General features: G+C 45.8%; 1 protein-coding gene and 1 non-coding gene across 2 annotated transcripts in view; both read right to left on the bottom strand.

Annotated features, from left to right (window-relative positions):
* Positions 1 to 11610, bottom strand: part of ZRANB1 (zinc finger RANBP2-type containing 1) — a 44813-nt gene extending 33203 nt beyond the window's left edge. Inside the window, exon 1 of the mRNA XM_070432078.1 lies at positions 11282 to 11610. The gene's annotated coding sequence lies outside the window, so the exon portion shown is untranslated. The remainder of the gene's footprint in view (positions 1 to 11281) is intronic.
* On the bottom strand, positions 3757 to 3892 carry LOC139022227 (small nucleolar RNA SNORA51). Its single transcript, XR_011473616.1, has one exon. It is a non-coding gene; the product is annotated as a small nucleolar RNA SNORA51 (small nucleolar RNA).
* Positions 11611 to 13652: the final 2042 nt, after the last annotated feature.

Below are 13652 nucleotides of genomic sequence, written 5' to 3'. Positions count from 1 at the left end.
AATCCATCTGATCAGCAGGACACAACGCCCCCCCCCCCAAAAAAAAACCCACACATAAACACATGCAGAAAAGGCATTTGACAAAATCCAACACTCATTCATGAATTTAAAAAAAAAAAAAATTCCTAGAGCTAACAGGTGTAGATTACAGCAAGTTTACAGGATACAAGGTTAATATACAGAAATTAATTAATTTCATATACCAGCAATGGAATATGAAATTAAAAACATTAACATTCGCAACCTCAAAATTTGAAACACTTAAGACTAACTCTAACAAAATATATACAAACTCCAAAACACTAATGAAAGAAATCAAAGAACTAAAGAGACATTCCATGTTCATGGATAGGAAGACAATATTGTCAAAATCTCAGTTCTTCCCAAATTGATCAAAAGATTCAATGCAATCCCAATCAAAATCCCAGCAAGTTATTTATCAACAAACTAATTCTAAAGTTTATATAGTGAAGTGTAAGACTCAGAATAGCCAACAGAGTACTGAAGGAAAAAATAAAAGAGGACTGGCTACCCTGACATCAAGACTTAATATAAAGCTACTAGAGGCTCGGTGCATGAAATTCGTGCATGAGTAGGGTCCCTAGGCCTGGTTGGCAATCAGGGCCTTCCAGCTGCTGGCCAGGGCCTTCTTCCCTGGATGCCAGCTGCCGGCCAGAGCTTTCCCTCATTCCGCACCGCCCCCTGATGATCAGTGGACGTCATAGCGTCTGATCAAACTCCCAGTCTCCTGGTCAAACTCCCAAGGGGACACTTTGCATATTAGCCTTTTATATATATAGAAAGTAATCAAGACTGGAATACTGATAAAAGAACAGACAAATAAGTCAATGGAGTAGAACAGAGAGCCCAGAAACAGGCTCACATACATAGAGTCAACAGATCTTGGAAAGCAGTAAAGGCAATATGATGGGGAAAAGATAGTCTTTTCAAAAAGCGGTGCTGAATAACTACACATGCATTAAAAAAAAAAAGGCTCTAGACACAGACCTCACACCCTTCAAAAAATAAAATCAAGCACAGCCTGGCCAGCATGGCTCAGTGGTTGAACATCAACCTATGAACCAGGAAGTCACGGTCAAGACACATGCTCAGGCTGTGGGCTCCATCCCGGGTGGGGAGCGTGTGGGAGACGGCCAATCAATAATTCTCTCTCATCATTGATGTTTCTATCTCTCTCTCTTCCTCTCCCTTCCTCTCTGAATATGTGTGTGTGTGTGTGTGTGTGTGTGTGTGTATTAATTAAGCACATACCTAATGTAAATGCAGAACTATAAAATTCCTAGAAAATAAAAAGAAAATCTATATAACCTTGGCTATGGCAATGTCTTTTTAAATAAAGTACCAAAGGCACAACCATGAAAGAAGTGATTGATAGGCTGGATCGGTTAAAATTAAAACTGCTTTGCAAAACACACTGTATAAAGAATGTCAAAAAAAAGCCAGAGAATAGGAAAAAATATATGCAATATGCAAAAGACAAATCTGATAAAAGACTGTTATCCTGAGTATACAAAGAACTCTTGAAACTCAACAATAAGAAAACAAACAATCCAATTAGAACATGGGTAAAAGACCTGAACAGACACCTCACCAATGAACATATACAGATGGCAAGCAGTCATGAGAAAATGCTCACTATCTTATGTCAGTAGGGAACTGCAAACTAAACAGCAATGAGACACCACTCCACACCTACTAGAATGACCAAAAGCCAGAACCCTGACGACACCAAATGCTGACAAGGGATGTGGAGCAGGTACTCTCACTCACTGCTGGTGGGGATGCAAATGGTACAGCCGTTTAGAAAGAGAGTTTGGCAGTTTCTTACAAAACTAAGCATGCTCTTTCTTACCATAAGACCCAGCAACTGTGCATCTTGGTGTTTACCCAAAGGGGTTGAAAAATTATATCCACACAAAAGCCTGCACACAGATATTTACAGCAGCTTTACCCATAATTGCCTTTACTTGCAAGCAACCAAGATGTCCTTCAGTAGGTGAATGGATAAGTAACCTGCGGTAGAGTCAAACAATTAAATACCACTCAGTACTAACAGGAAATGAGCTATCAAGCCATGAAAAGACATGGAGGAACCTTAAATGCATACTACTAAGCAAAAGAAGCCAATCTGAAGTACTTATATAACTCTTATTCCAACTATATGACATTCTAGAAGAGGCAAGCTATGGAGACAGTAAGAAGAACAGCTGATGTTAGGATTGAGGGAAGGATGACTAGGCAGAGCACAGAGGATTTTTAGGGTAGTGAAACTCTTCCATGACATGGTAACAGTGGTTACCTGTCATTACACACCTGTCAATGCACACCACCAAGAACTCTGGTGGATGCAGATGTGCCGAGGAAGAGCCATCCCTTATAACAAACGTACCGCTCTGCTTCGGATGCTGGTAGTCGGAGCGGTTATGCACGTGTGGGGATGAGAGATATGAGAACTCTACTTTCTGCTCAATTTTGCTATGAACCGAAGCTATACAAACTTAAGTCTTGCCGAAACCGGTTTGGCTCAGTGGATAGAGCGTCGGCCTGAGGACTGAAAGGTCCCAGGTTCGATTCCGGTCAAGGGCATGTACCTTCGTTGCGGGCATACCCCCAGTAGGAGATGTGCAGGAGGCAGCTGATCGATGTTTCTCTCTCATCGATGTTTCTAACTCTCTCTCTCCCTTCCTCTCTGTAAAAAATCAATAAAATATATTTTTTTAAAAAAATTAAGTCTATTTTTTTTAATCTGCTTCTTAACAAAGTTGTTTAGTCATTAATACACAGGAAACATTTTTTAAAATACCATCAGTTCTCAAAGAAATGATGAGGAGTTTTTAAAAGGCAGAGGAACTTTTAGTGTGAACCTAAAACTGCTCTAAAAAATACCCAATTTCAAATATATTCACATCTAATATCGTAAATTTTTTTTTAAAAAAGGGTACTGAAATTAGCATGAAGGGTTCCCACTGGCTAAATCTGAATCAACTTGGGCATCCACATAAAAAATAACAGTAAAGGATTTTAAAGCATTGAAAATAAAACAAAACTATGTCTACACAGGTGTAGATAAACACAAACAAACAAATAGAAAGATTTTCCTTACAGTAGAAATCCAACTAATAAATGAAAACAAAAATAACTGGATTAGAAAATCACCATTTGCCAATCTTCACAACAGATTCAGAAAATAATCATCGATGGATGTTAAAATAGTGGACAGATCACGCCGGTTTGGCTCAGTGGATAGAGCGTATGCCTGCAGACTGAAGGATCCCAGGTTCCATTCCGGCCAAAGGCACATGTCCAGGTTGTGGGCTCAATCCCCAGTAGGGGGCGTGTAGGAGGCAGCCAATCAATGATTCTCTCTCATCATTGATGTTTCTATCTCTCCCTCTCCCTTCTTCTCGGAAATCAATAAAAACATATTTACAAAAAAAAGAACTAGTGGAAAAAAGTTTGAGTATTAACAGGATATTTAAAGAGTCTCCAAGTATCCCTCCCTAAAAATAACTGGTATGTTACAAAACCTAGTAGACACCTTAACCAATCAAAGTTAACCACATCAGTAATCACATCATCTGCCACTTGGCGTGTTGTAATAAGAATACAACATCACTTCTGTGGTATTCTTGCCAAAAAAGTGCATATTCTAACTCTAATTATGAGAAAGCATCAGACATACTGTATTAAGAGACTTTCTACAAAATAACTAGTTCTATTTTCTTTTTTTTTTCTCAATGTCTCCCCATTCACAATACAGACCGGGCAAAGAGCTTGAGCTGAGGTGTATATGGGGTGAGTTTACTCACTCTGCCTCCTATTTCTGTACAGTCAGTGTAAGCACACAGCCTGTGGTAAGCACCAGGAGGCCTAGTTCTATATTCTTTAAAAACATCAATATCATGAAAAACACAGACATTACTATTCCACTTAAAGGAGCTTGATAACTGCCACACACACAAAATCTGAGGTTTTGTCTTTTCTTTTAAATATTTTATTGATTTTTTACAGAGAGGAAGGGAGAGGGAGAGAGAGTCAGAAACAAACATCAATGAGAGAGAAACATCGATCAGCTGCCTCCAGCACACTCCCTACCAGGGATGTGCCCACAACCAAGGTACATGCCCTTGACCTGAATCGAACCTGGGACCCTTCAGTCCACAGGCTGATGCTCTATCCACTGAGCCGAACCGGTTAGGGCTGAGGTTTTATCTTTATAAAAAAAACATTAATCGGACAACTGACAAAATCTGAATAAGATTTGTGGAAACTCATTCTTATTAAGAATTACATAAGCGTATTATACAATGTTAATTTCCTGACTTTGATCATTGTATTGTGGTTACGTAAGAGAAAGCCCTTATTCTTACAAAATACACACAAATATTTAAGGATAAAGGAGTATCAAATCTGCAAACAACTTTCAAACAGTTCTAGGGAAAAATATATTTGTGTATATATATGTATATGTATATAGCCATATCACACAATAAACTAACAATTTATAAGACACTTTCACAGCCTTACTTAGAAGCTAAAGTAGTCCTTAGAAATATAAATCAATTCACCAAATAAGGACATGAAATCCTCTAATGGCTTCCCCAAACCATTTGGAATAAAGTTGCAATTCCCCAATCTTTCTTGCAATTCTTTATACAAAAGTGGGTCTTGTTCTGTTCCTTATACAGCAAGCTCGTTCTCACCTGAAGAGTTTTGTCTCTTTTGCCTAAAATGCTCTGCACAGATGTGACAGGGCCAGCTCCTGTCACGGAGACCTGGTTCCATAGCAGGTCCTCAGAAAACACTCCCTGACCCCTGCAGTCACTCTCCACCATATCACCCCCTTCTACTATCTGCACAGCACTCATCCCCACCTGGCTTTTTTTTCCCTTTTCTTCTTTGCTCCTTGATTGTCTCTCCACATTAGAATGTAAATACAAGTAACAGAATGTCTTTTCACAGGGTTCTCTCAACATCCAGTATAGTTACTTTTTCAAACGCTTAAGATTGAACACGTCATAACTCAATGTTTTAACTTCAGTAGCCTTTGGAACAGTTTTTTGTAATGTACTTTTTGAGAATCCTAAACCTCAGATCACATAGTAGATACCCAATAATTATTAGCTTAATTTGTTGAATGAATTTCTATAAAATATATGGCCTCATATTTTCAACTTCATACTAGTACAACAAATACCCCCAACATATCCCCTTACAAATGCGCGCGCGCACACACACACACACACGCGCACACACACACGCGCGCACACACACACACGCGCGCACACACACACACACACACACGGGGAGGGGAGTCTTTCCTCTTCCCGGGTGTAGAGAGGACCCACACTGAAGAGGATCACTCCTCCTTCCTCATTCCCCGACAACACTAGCTGTGGGGGACGAGGACCAGGCCTGGACAAGGAGTGAGGCAGTTACAGCCCGGGGCCAGCGGTGCCTTTTCCCCTCACCCACCTGTCACCTACGTCTCTGTGACTTCACTCCCGTGGCTGCTCCGACACAGGGTGCTCTCCCACAGTTTCTTACATGTGCTGGCCTGGGTTTCTATGTACCTTTTTATTCCTTATTCTGCTTCCTATTAGATTTTTAAGACCTCTGAGTAATGGGTATGAGCCCTAAACCCTGTATCTATACAGACGACATATATATTCATCACTGGAAATATGTAGACCTAGTCTGACAAAGCAGTTTTGGTTATAGAGGCCATTCTGGGATATACAGTTTGTATTCTTCTAAGTATTGGGGTTTCTGGGACTTTGATGATTTATAGGACAAAATAAATATGTGAAATTATGGCTGTCTCTAAAAAATTTGGGGGGTCTGTATGTTTATACCTCGTACTATATAAAAAAAAAAACCTCAAAATTCTTACAGACCTACATATAAGAACAAAACACAGATGTGTGTCGTCTTGACCATGGATTCGACAATGGCTTCTTAGAGATGACACCAAATGCATAACTGACAAAAGAAAGCAGATAAGTTGGCCTACACCAGAATTACCTTCTGTGCTTCAAAGGCCACCATCAAGAAAGAGAAAAGACAGCCCACAACATAGGAGAAAATATTTGCAAATCATTTACCTGACTTGCATCCAGAATATATAAAGAACTCTTACAACTCAACAATAAAAAGATAAATAACCCAACTGAAATATGGGAGCAGGATTATAATAGACACTTCTCTAAAGAAGAGATACAAATGGCCAATAGGAACATGAAAAGGTGCTCAGTACCATGAAGAATATGCCAACAAAAACAAGAAGATGCACTTCACAAGAAAGGCTACAATATAAAGACTGACAATAACATGCAGCTGGGGAGAAATGGGACCCGCATCAGTGCTAGAAGTATAAAATGGTGCAACCACTTTGGAACACAGTCTGGCAGTTCCTCAAAGGGTAAACAAAGAGTAACCATATGATCCAGCAAAATGAAAGCATGTGCCCACACAAAAACTTGTACACAAATTTCATAATAGACAAAAAATGTGAACAACCTAAATGTCCAATCAACAAATAGATAAACATTCAATGGAATATTAATTACTCAGCCATAAAAAGGAATGAAACACTGATACATGCTGTAATACCAATAATCCTTGAAAATATTATGCTAAAGCTGCCAAGCCAGACATAAGAGATCATATACTGTGTGACTCCACATGTAAGAAATGTACAGAATAGGCAAATCCATAGTGACAGAAAGAGATTCATGTTGCCAGGAACTCAGGCAAAGAAAGAAAGGACGGCTAATGGGTGTGGTCTCTTTAAGGGGAGGAAAATGTTCTGCAGTGGTGCTGTCCACACAACTCTGTGAATGTGCTAAAAACCAATGACGTGTGTACCTTAAAAGGGTGAATTTCATGGTATATGAAATAAACCTCAGTGGAGCTGTTATTTAAAAAGAAACAAACGGATGATACTGTGGTGGTCCAGAACAAGCCCCCACAAAATGTGCCTCAGTGGTATGCAGATTCTTGTGAGCTAAAGGTGATTTTAGCTTCAGGCTCAAGAGAAGCTTCTGTGCCCACTCCCCTGTAGCTATCCAGGGAAATGGGAATTAGAAAAATTATCAGAGATAACTAACTGCTTTTGACCAATCTATAGGGCAGGGCAAACTTCTACTTACCAAAATCCAAGGCACCTTCCCTCAACCCTAGTTCAGAATGTCTTAGATACCTCCACCCCCCTTTCTATCTCCGAACCTCCCTACATGTGGGGTTCCCATGCAAATGATTAAATGTGATTTTATATCAATATAAAATCCTGTTGATGTGCTTCTGCAGCTAGCCAAAAGAACCAGAGGGGGAAAGGGGGAATTTTTCCCCTTCCCCACAATCTAAAACTGATTTCCATTAATGCCTTATCTACCCAAATATTTTTTAATGATTTTTAAATTTATTTGGGAAAGGAAGGGGGGGGGGAAGGAGAGGGAGATGGAGAGGGAGAGGGAGAGGGAGTGGGAGAGGGAGAGGGAGAGGGAGAGGGAGAGGGAGAGGGACAGGGAGAGGGAGAGGGAGAGGGAGAGGGAGAGGGAGAGGGGGGGAAAGGGGGAGGGGGGGAAGGAGAGGGGGGGGGAGAGAGAGAGAGAGAGAGAAACTTCCATCGGCTGCCTCCTGTACACAGCCTACTGGGAATGGAGGCAGTAACCTGGGCATGCGCCCTGACCAGGAATCCAACTGACGACCTGTCCGTGCCCAGGACAACGCCCGACCCCCTGAGCCACAGCAGCCAGGGCCGAATATTTTTTATTGATATGAATTTGATCCACATAAAGACCTGACTTGCCAAAGGGTGAGAAAAAAACTGTGTTGTGTTGGTTGAGGAGGGGGTGAACTATAAAAATACAGAAAGTTAGTTATTTTCATTACTAAAAAGTTCAATTTCACTAGGCTGAAAAATTAAATATCTATTCAATTTACCAGACCAAATCCACTTTAAAATTCAAACTGATGGTTCTTGTCAAAAATCTCAAAATACCACCCTTCCAGAAAGCAAAGAATGCTAACTGATCCAGATTTCTCAAGAGGTAAAATTATTGGTATAATTCTATGAAAGTATCTTTTACAAATCCAAATAGTGTATGTAAAAATGTCTAGCATTTCTGTAAAGTTTATGAACAGGCTAATTTTAGCTTCAATTAGGCTAAAAAGGTTTCTGAAGCTTTAAAAGTTATGTAAACTACTTCCTAAAAATCAGTCAATTTCAAGGGATAAAATAGTTTGATGAACTGGAGGAAGAGGACAGGTGTCCTCAGAGATGCATCAAGATGGTTTACTGCTAAGAGACTATGTAGCCATAAAATGTATCCATCAAATGCCAAGCCTTTTACTCACACACACAACACAACACAAACACACACACCTATTTTCCAACTACATCCGCATCCACCCATGGACGCCATAATTACATGTGTCACCCATGGCACACAGAAGCACTAGGGACCGGCTGGTTTGTGTTTTCTTCACCCAGTGCTGACAGGTAGCAGTGAATCACACATTCTCTGAGTCTCATCTGCCTCGTGATCCGTGACTCGTGCCCCCAGCATCTAAGGTTAAGGATGTAAACTGAGACTACAGATCACTCCTCTTTCCCATGAGGCTGCTCCGCACACTACAAACATGGAACGACCACCCTGAGTGTCACTGGGGCCAAACTCACACAGCCGTAACCGTCCCAGACTCAAATTTGGAGCAAACTAAGGAACTGCAGTACTTTTCATTTGAATAAAACATGACCATTATCAAAATGTGGAGCACCCTCCAAAGGAAGAAAGCTGTGTGATAATACATAACACACTGAGCGCTCCCCCCCGCCCCCGCCAACATTTTTAGAGACCGCCATAATTTCAAATATTTTGTCTCACAAATCATCAAAGTCCCAGAAACTCTAATACAAACTGCATATCCTAAAATACCTCCATGACCAAAAATACTTCGTCAGACTAGGCCTGCACATTTTCATTGCTGAATATATGATACATGGTCTCTCTAGATTTGAGGGTTCATACCAATTTCTCAGAGGTCTTAAAAATCTAATAGGGAAGCAGAATAAAGACTTTATAAAAAAATAAATTAAATCCAGGCTGGCGTGTTTGAGAAGAAGAAGAAAAGATGAAAGTCCTACACAAGAGAGGAATGAATAGATCCCTTGGGGTTGAAGTCGGCAAAAAGGTTTCTCAGGGGACAAGCATCAACTGAGCCCAGAGTAAAGAATATCCATAGAGGCTGGCGGAAGAGGGTTTAAAACAGAAAAAGGGCATAAAAAAAGGCCAACCGGAGGCCCTTCGCAGTAACAAGTAAGTTCATTTGCTGGAACTAAGGACTCACAAAGGGAAAAAGGAAGAGTTAAGTCTGAAGAATGGACCAGATTATAGAGAAACTTGACCACCACACCAGGAGCGTACACTTTACTCTGCATGCGATTAGGAGTGCTCTGGAAGTTTCTATGCTATGATCCGAGCAAGTGAGACTGTTAAGATGAGCAAGATCTTATTTACCCAAAGCACAAGCAGAGCACAAACATTCCAAAGGAAACACCGCATCAGGGAAAACCGGGTCAAAGCCCAGGTACAAGAGGCTGCTGTGGGGGGAGGGGCGTGAGCAATCCTCAGAAACGGACAGTGGGTGAGCTAACCAGCTCCCATTTACTTAGTCTCCATTTACCATAAGAGGAAAGTAAGTATAAAGCGTGTTAAACTGCTCACTATATCGATTACACACAAGGAGGCAATCTACCCAATACTGTACAACTAGACTGTGCGTTCCCAAATCATGTTAATCCTCAGGTTGGGATGTGATATGTACAGAGCTGGATCAAGACCATGAGCTTAAAATTAACCTAAGCCCATATCAAGAGTAAATAAATGGGTGTCTGAAGCGCGAATAAGAGGTGTTGAAACATCAACCGAAACAGAAATCCCTCACGACAAATATCCTCCCCCAAAATGAAGATATCATGCCTGTCCTCTTAGTCCCCTAATCCCCCAACAGGAGCGATGCTGTGAAATGTTAGTATATGGAGGTGACTGGCTGCATATCTCTTGTCATAAGAACCAAAAACCAAGGCGGAGCCAGGTTGCACATTTCTTTAAAATCACCTCATTTAATTCCCGAAGAGGAGCAACCCGGCGTTACTTCCCACGTCGTTTAGGTGACTTCCCCAAGGCCCGTGGCACAAGCCCAGATCAAGATCCTAATGGCTCCCGGGCTTATGGCTTGTGCACGGAGGCATCCCCGTTTGATCCAAACAGGGGTCCCCTGGCGGTCACCCGGGGGATCAGGCCGCCAGCCCACCAGGGCCCCCCACCAGGAGCACCGCTCACTGTGCACAGGCCCCGGGGCCCAAGAGGCCTCCGCGCTGTGCTCCTCCAACAGCCTTCTCCCCGGCAGCATCGCAGAGCAGACAGGCCAGACTGGGGAGCGGGGAGGGCGCTCAACCTGACAGCCTGCGTCTACGGGGTCACGGAAAAGGGGGCGCAGCGGCCTGGAATTCAAAACCCTCCACCAGTTTCAAACCACCAGTGATGTCAGAGCTAGGGGGCCGGTCCGAACTTCCCGGCGGAACCGCGCTGCCTGCCCGAGCCCGATGCGGGTCCTCACGGCCCTTTTGTCTGCGAAGGGTCCACACGAGCTGCACCGAGAGAATCACCGACTCGCTCGGACAGTCGTGACCCGGAGCGAGAGGGGTCAGCCGGTCCCCTGGCCGCAGCTCCTCCAGGTCCACCCTCCCCCGGCGCCCCCCACCTTTATTTTCCGAAGACGGAACTGGCAGCAACCCCGGCTCCCGCGGGGGGCGGAGGCGGCGCCCCGAGACAGAAACTCGAGCTTGGGGACCAGCACCAGCCTGCGACGGCGGACGCGGTCTTCCCGGGCCTCCGGCGGAGGGGGAGCCGAACCCCACTCGAGTGCCCGCTCCGCGCCCCGCCGGGCGGCAGGAGAGCGAGTGGGGGAGGGGAACCTGGCGGAAGAGGCGGCGGGGCGGGCGGCGCGTCCAGCCCGGAGCATCGACTGTCGGTAAACAAGCGGGCGGACCCACCCTCGCCAGCCCGGCCCGGCCCCGCACCGGGAAGCCCAAAATGAGGGCGCAGCGGCGGCACGCAGGCTCCTGCCCCGGCCTCCCCGCGCCGGCCGTGGAGCGCGGGGCGGGCGACCCGGGACCCCGGCGGCCTGATCGGGCGGGAGCAGGAGGCCTCGGCGCGGCGGGGCTGCGCGGGGCGCCCTCCCGAGGCCCGATTACCTGGCGGCGGCGGCGGCTCCTCCTCCAGCTCCGGCTCCTCCACTCCGTCCGACCCTCGTTGCCCGGCGGCGACTCCCCGAGCTGCCCCCGGTGACGAGCCGAGCCCGGCCCCTCTCCGCCTCCCTCCGCGCCGCCTCCGCGCCCCCTCAGTCAGGACATGGTCTCCGCGGGCCCGCGCGCGGCTCCCGACCGCCGGAGGCGGGGACACAAGGGCGCAGAGCGGGCGGCGGGGCGCCGCGGGGCGGGGGCGAGAGGAGGGGGGACGACCTCGGACGCTGCGGGATCGTAATGGCGGCGGTGCGGGGCCCCGGAGCCAAATAAACCCTACGGCGAGCAGCACAACGTCAAGGCCGGACCCCGCCGCTCGCCGCACCGTCATTGGCCCCGAGGCCGCCAGCGGCGCAGCCAATGGGCGGCCGCTTCTTTCCGGGCGCAGGAGGCGGGCCGCGGAGCGGTGACGTCACGCCGGCGCCCGGCCCCGATTGTGAGGCGGCCGGCGAGCTCGGGCTGCGGACCCTTGCGGCGCGCGGCGGACGCCGGGAGCGTCGGGAGGGCGCGGGGGCGGGGCACGCCAGCGGGGCGGGGCCTGGGCGGGCACGCAGGGGGCGGGGCCTGGGCAGGCACGCAGTCGGGGCGGGGCGGGGCCTGGGCAGGGCACGCAGGCGGAGCGCCCGGAGGGCGTTCCCCGCGCCAGGCCCTCTCCGCCTCCTCCCTGCGTCGGACTCACGTGGGAAAGGCCCGCCTCGCGCCCGGTGCCCCGCGGGAACAGCCCCGCAGCGGCGCCCGCGTCCCTCCGGCGCGCAGTTGCGAACACCGGGACGATACAGGCTCAGGTTGTTTGTGTCAGTGTATTCTATGCGTCTATTTGTTACCTTCGAGGCGGGGTGTATGTTCCTGTTTATAATCTGTAGTTCGCGTATATGTACATATATGCATGACGAAAAGCCATGGCGTTATATGCCAATTGCATCTCAATAAAATAACTTTTTAAAAAAAAACTCTTCTCGCCGTAACCGGCGGACTGAAGGGTCCCGGGTTCGATTCCGGTCGGGGGCATGTACCTTGGTTGTGGGCACATCCCCCAGTAGGGGGTGTGCAGGAGGCAGCTGAATCGATGTTTCTCTCTCATCTATGTTTCTAACTCTCTATCTCTCTCTATTCCTCTCTGTAAAAAATCAATAAAATATATTTTTTAAAAAAACTCTTCTGGCCCTAACCGCTTTGGCTCAGTGGATGGAGTGCCGGCCTGCAGACTGAAGGGTCCCGGGTTCGATTCCGGTCAAGGGCATGTACCTTGGTTGCGGGCACATCCTCAGTAGGGGGTGTGCAGGAGGCAGCCGAATTGATGTTTTCTCTTATCAATGTTTCTAACTCTCTATCCCTCTCCCTTTCTCTCTGTAAAAAAAATCAATAAAATATATATTTTTTTTAAAAAAACTTTTCTGCTATTTCCTAACTTGGAGATGGTTACGCTTCTTTAAATTGTAAGTTTAAGGCAGAGAATAAGTAACAGCCATGGAAAAATACTGCAGGAGAATGCCAGAGCACAAGCTCTACAGAGAGTGTTACCTGGAGGTGCCTTGGGCATGTTTCCTTTATTTCTGCAAATACGGCCAGTCAGTCACTTGGCCACTTGCTGAAACCTCACAGGTATGTCAGAGTTTCCCAGCGCCATGTCGCCTTGCATTTTTCTTTTTTGAAAAATATTTTTTATTGATTTTTTACAGAGAGGAAGGGAGAGAGATAGAGAGTTAGAAACACTGATGAGAGAGAAACATTGATCAGCTGCCTCCTGCACACCCCCAACTGGTGATGTACCTGCAACCAAGGTACATGCCCTTGACTGGAATCGAACCCGGGACCCTTCAGTCCACAGGCCGACGCTCTATCCATGAGCCAAATCGGTTAGGGCTCGCCTTGCATTTTTCATAGTTCAAATATTTTTTCAAGAATTTGGAAGACCTTAAAACATAGCGATACTTTAAAAAATGTGAAGCCTTTTAAGTTACTGACGAAGAACTAGCACTGTCAGATGGCATCCAGCAGTTGTATTGGACACCTCCGCTTCAGTAAAAGGCTGTTACTCAGTTTAATTGGGTTTTTTAAACCTGCATGGAGACTTCACTTAGAAAAACTATTCATAGTATTATCCTGAGAGTCTCTGCATAAATTCATCAGGCTGTGTAGGCGGCTGCACTGTGGGCACTGAAGAATAATAACTTACTTAGCTCTCCTGCAAACAGCCTCTTTCACAATCACTGATACATTGTATCCTCACCACCATCCTGTGAAAACCTCTTTCACAATCACTGATACATTGTATCCTCACTGCCATCCTGTGACAACCTCTTTCACAATCACTGATACATTG

This window comes from Myotis yumanensis, unplaced genomic scaffold (genome assembly GCF_028538775.1).
Source record: "Myotis yumanensis isolate MYYU_CA2020_CCGP unplaced genomic scaffold, mMyoYum1.0.hap1 SCAF_13, whole genome shotgun sequence".
In the NCBI taxonomy this organism is placed as follows: Eukaryota; Metazoa; Chordata; class Mammalia; order Chiroptera; family Vespertilionidae; genus Myotis; species Myotis yumanensis.
Note: the sequence above shows the minus strand (reverse complement) of the source record. Positions and strands in the feature narration are given on the sequence as shown.